A 5964-nucleotide genomic window follows, 5' to 3' on the forward strand; every position below is an offset into this window, starting at 1 on the left:
TAATATTTGTAAGTGCTTTCTTCAATTTCAAAATATACAGACACACAAAACGAGTGCGAGTACTCTACTGGACAACACACTGCTATTCATAGTTCAACTCAAATCAAGCTACAAAGTCACATTCCTATCACACACGTATTAACAATATCTCATACTTTATAGTAAACATTGGCACAAAATTATGGTTGCTTATTCAACAGCTTCCATCAGGCAGGACAGTGCAAATCAGCCGATATCCAACAACGTACTTACTGTACAGTGTGAGCAAACTATACTATGACTTTAAAGTATAGTGCATTTACATTCAACTAACATTAATATTTAGTATTGACCACTCTAATATCTCCTCCTGAAACGAGAGGGTACAGAATCACAGTAGGCTCTCAAACACAAAAGCGAACAAATCGTAAAGGACAATCATTGGTGGAATGTCTAAAAATTTGAGACTATTTATTACGTACTCAGATTGCAGTCATTCTTTATACTAAACAGATTATATGAATATCCGTTAACCCAATCTTTAGAGCGATCCACATAGACGGTCTAACCCCATTACGAGACCTTCAAAAGAAAACAAAAATGTAAAACTTTTACGAGGTGCTAAACTGGATTTGGATCAATACGGTTCGAATATAAATCTGACAAATCTGTCTTGAAATATTAGTTGGTATAGGGCTCCCACTATAGGTAAGTTTCACATCACATTATGTATGAATAACCAAAAACTAAAAGTTAAACAAGCATGAATTGATAACAGGTCCTAATCGAAAGGAACCATAGTTGATATTTCAACTTGTCCCCCCCCCCCCGCCCCTCCCCCCCCCCCCCCTTAAAGAAAACTTAAGGGCGCTTGGCGAGCTCAAAACGGTGGCCACAGAATCGTCCTAAAGTGGAAGAAACTTTGTAGAGTATGCGCTTCTGATGTATGCAATCCACGACAACTAGTATCATAGGATTTCTGCGATTCAAGGTCCAAGGAAAGAAAGTACTCTTTTGGTTTGTAGCGGACCTGAATATGGCGGAAGCATTGTGACGAAACTAATTGTTTGCAATAAATGTCTTTGATGATACGGCTATGGGATGCACGTCTCCTTTATTTATATGAACAGCTGCCGCCTTCCACAAAAAAAACTTCGAACGTGTTGTAGACTATAATAGCAATCAATGACGGAACAAATAACAGGGAGTAATGAACTTTTGTAACAAGTGCGGCTAATTTCAGGGTACTAATTGCCTCCTTTGTTTATGAGTCTTTAACTGTTTAAGAACAAACTTTCATTATCTTGATCGCAATTCACAGTTAATAGCTGGCTGTTTGAAGTTTTAGGTGAGTCATGTGCATATCCGAAATAAACAATTACAGTATTACAATGTCTTTGGACGTTTCTTTACATTGATTGAATTTGTTTGATTTTAGAAAAATATGACTGATTGTGACAACATCCATTTTCTTGGAAATCAGCTTAATGTTGACGAGGAATTATTCTTGTTATAATGTGCAATTCTGTAGACACATCTTTTATGTGTACGTCATTTTCACATTTAAAATTCTTCTGAGAACATTTTATTTTATTTAGATTGAAGTTTTTTATGCACTAATTCTTAAATGCCCACAGCTTTTACACAGTGCTTATATTCACGATAGTTTATCATTAGAGTGCCATTTTATAGTGTCGCATTTCGCTGCATGGATTGTAAAGATCGTACTGATTTTAGTTTTAATTTTCGTAGAATGACTAGCTGATTGTTAAGGCCATATATGTAGTCTTTAGCGTATGATTAGCAAAAAATTAACAAAATTTTATGTGGTGGCCGTTTTCGCAGCAGCTGTATGCAGATTGCACTTATTTAAAAGAAAAACGCCTTCTGCATGCTGCACATTATTTTTTTTTATTACGCATCCTTGGCCGTATTTTTCTTTTAAATTACCAGAAATTAACTTTGACTTATAGCTTAATTATTGACGATAATCGTGAGCATTAGTAATTGGCCGTACCACATCTGGTCCCAAGCGGTAGAGAATTCGTCACAGCATTCGGTATTAGTGTTTCAATAAAACCCAAAGGAGAATTAAACAAACATTGAAGTTCATCTGCGCTAGAGGCAAACAGCACTACGCTGCCAGTAACAGGAAGGAGCTTCTTCCGTTAACATGAATTCGTTTATCGTTTTACCACCTTAAATATCATCAAAGTTCTACGTTGGGTACTGAGTGTAGTTTTTACGATACAGTATTTCCTCGTGTGATATCTCTTTCGTTTCTAAAACTCCCGCTGTCCTGATTATGTGATTCTTGAAGTTTTCTCGGCGGATTTGGCATTCCATAAATTTTCGAAACTGCAACCGGATGACGTCGACATCTTTCCACGATATTCTGGCTTGACATCCATTCAGCCTTTCGGTCATCCGACATTGTAAACCTCACCTGAAGATAACTGAATGGCTGTCAGCCGAAATACGGTGGCCAGATGTCGACGTCACCCGGCTGCCATCCCACAATCTCATGCAATATCCTCATGACGTCTGATAGCTACTGCAGTCTTAATGTCCACTTGTTTCAGCACACACTAAGGTGACAAAAGCCATGGAATACCTCTTAAGATCGTGTCGGACATTTTGCAAAATGGTTCAAATGGCTCTGAGCACTATGGGACTCAACATCTGAGGTCAACAGTCCTCTAGAACTTAGAACTACTTAAACCCAAATAACCTAAGGACATCACACACATCCATGCCCGAGGCAGGATTCGAACCTGCGACCGTAGCGGCCACTCGATTCCAGACTGAAGCACCTAGAACCGCACGGCCAGACCGGCCGGCCTGACCTTTTGCAAGGCATAATGCAGCAGCTCGACATTGCATAGACTCAGCAAGTGGTTGGAAGTCCCCTGCAGAAATCTTGAGCCATGCTGCCTCTATAGACGTCCATAATTGCGAAAATGTTGCTGGTACAGGATGTTGTGCACGAACTTATCTCTCGATTATGTCCCATCAGTGTCCGGTGGGACTCATATCGGGCAATCTGGGTGGACAAATCTTTCGTTCTAGATGGCCAGAATGTTCTTCAAAGCAGTGGCGCTCAACTTTGACCCGCTGACATGTCGCATAGGCATCCATAAAAATTTCATAGATGTTTGGGAATATGACGTCCTTGAATGGCTGCAAGTGGTCTCCAACTAGCCGAACATCCAGAGCACCCAGTCCACTCCATGTAAACACAGCCAACATCATTATGCAGTCACCATCACCTTGCACTGTGCCTTGTTGACATCCTGGCCCCTGGTTTCGTGGAGTCTGCACCACACTCTAAGGCCACAGTCATCTCTTACCAACCTCATCTGACGAGGTCGAGGTTTTCCAGTCGTCTAAGGTCCAACCGATATGATGACGAACCCAGGAGAGGCGCCGTAGGAGATATCGTGCTGTTAGCAAAGCCACTCGCGTCGGTCGTCTGCCGCCATAGCCCATTAACGCTAGATTTCGCCGCACTGTCCTAACGGATACTTTCTTCGTACGCCCCACATTGTTTTCTGCGGTTATTTCACGCAGTGTTGCTTGTCTGTCAGCACTGATAACTCTACCCAAACTTCGGTGCTATTCGTCGATAAGTGAAGGCCGTCGGTCACTGCCTTGTCCATAGTGAGAGATAATGCCTGAAATTTGGTATTCTCGACACACTGTCGCACTGTGGATCTGTTGAACTCCCTAACTATTTCAGAAATGGAATGTGCCATGCATCTAGCTCTAGTTACCATTCCGCATTTGGAGTCTGTTTATTCCCGTCGAGCGGCCATAATCACATGGGAAACTTTTTCACGTGGATCACCTGAATGTAGATGACAGCTACGACAACGCACTGCCCTTTTATACCTTATGTATGTAATACTACCGCCATCAGTATGTGTGCATGTCTTTATCCCATGACTTTTGTCGCCTAATTGTAGTTTTTAAGCTGTGCCCTGTTTTTCAAGTGCTGTTAGTAAGTTCTATAATACTGGTCACGATTAAAAACTGATCTGTTGTGTTGTAGATTCTTGAAAAGTCATTTGTTTTGTTTTATGCGATTGCTAATACTTTGAAAGAGTATCGTGTACACTGTGGAGAGGAGGCAACATCTGAGATCCCATCATAACCTGTTATTGATTGCCATGTACTCTGAACCTGCTATTATTTGATACAACAACAATTAACCATTTATATTGAGCTTAAATTTATGTACGACAGAAGGAGTCACGCTGCTGAAAGCTAATCGTTAAGAGCCAGATGTTCAAATTACTTCCAAAAGACATATCATTATTAGGTGCTTTTGAATTTGTTATGCGCTCAATTATGGTCTTATTTAAGTTTATAATTTCATTAAAGGTAAACCAGATACGTTGGATTTCCAGACCTTGCTGGCGTCACTCTACACCTTCCACAATAAGTATATATTTTTAAAGACATTTATGTGAAATTTCCTAACATACGGATGTGAAACCTTTTGATATTGGTGATGCCAAGTCATTGTTTAAATCAATGTGCAGAGTAATACTTAACTGGACGGACTGGCTGTTAATTTACATTATGTAAAAGTACTGACCTGGATGTTAATGATAGTAAGGAAGAACCAACTATCAGAACAGTAGTAGGACTGGGGCGCCCTCTATGAATAACGTTCGTGTTTGAGGGTGTCCGGATACTTTTGATCACATAGAGTATGTGGAATGTCGCGACATCTGGAAAAGAAAGCTAGACATAAGGAGGAGAATACTCGCCTTGAAGCTGCAAAAACTTGCTTCTGTAGGAGAATTACAGGAATTACCTGGCCTGGCAGAGGAAAGAGTCAGATGGTTCTACAGGAAACAGGAGAGAAGAAAGGACTACCGGAAGTTACAGGTCAACGCCAAGTTAAACTTTTTGACACTCAACCAGACACGGTATTATTCTGTAAAACATTTTCGAAAGCAAATTTATAGGTAAGAAAACGAGGGGACGACCGAGAACACCCTGTTTAAAAAAATATGATCAGTTAGATAGGATGTTTTACATATACGTATATGAAGAGCTGAAGAGAGGAAACTGTGGCTACAGAGATAAGGCTTAGCGTTTTGCACCTTAAAACAAACCGTCCCTTTGGTAGCAGTCATTGCGCAGAAGCTGTCAAAGAAAGTCTAATGTCCGCCTTCTTCGGAACACTTTTGTTCAGTCGTTAACCCTTCAGCTTTGTCCAGTATTACAGCACATGCCCAGTGTTGCTCCTTCCTTTTTTAACCATTGCGTCGTAGAAACTAATAACGTGTCAAAGGAAGAGAAATGGCTCTAAGCACTGTGGGACTTAACATCTGAAGTCATCAGTCCCCTAGAACTTAGAACTACTTAAACCTAACTAACCTAAGGACATCACACACAGCCATGCCCGATGCAGGATTCGAACCTGCGACACTAGCAGCAGCGCAGTTCCGGACTGAAGCGCCTAGAACCGCTCGGCCACAGCAGCCGTCTCAAAGGAAGAGAAGCGAATGTACCACAGTGTGATAGCGTTCAAAAGTTCGAGTAAATCTGTTCATGCAGACACGTCCGCACATTTTAGTTCTCCGTTAACTGACATACGTAATGCGCACAATAAAGTTTAATTAGTTTCCACGACATACTGCGACAAATGTTGGAACTTTTTTCGTGACTGGAGGCTTCTTTATTTGTAATATTTGTGCTGATTTTCATAAAGCACTCTACCAATTCGTCCCTCATGTTTACTTTTGCTCTAGTGATTTACTTTCAACCTTTGTTACCATTCAGTACTAAGTGGAAAATAATCTGAATGAAAACCTGATTCCACAAAATTATGGTTTGTCGAGAGTTTGGTCTTCTCTGTTGTTCACGCTCGTTCAGGCAAATTCTGCGCTGGTGCAAAAATTACACCTCAGAGAATACGAAATTGAAATACCGCAGCACACAGAGCAAAGTTTACACGACTCACAGACGGTT

The sequence above is a fragment of the Schistocerca nitens genome, chromosome 4, assembly GCF_023898315.1.
Source record: "Schistocerca nitens isolate TAMUIC-IGC-003100 chromosome 4, iqSchNite1.1, whole genome shotgun sequence".
NCBI classification, from domain to species: Eukaryota; Metazoa; Arthropoda; class Insecta; order Orthoptera; family Acrididae; genus Schistocerca; species Schistocerca nitens.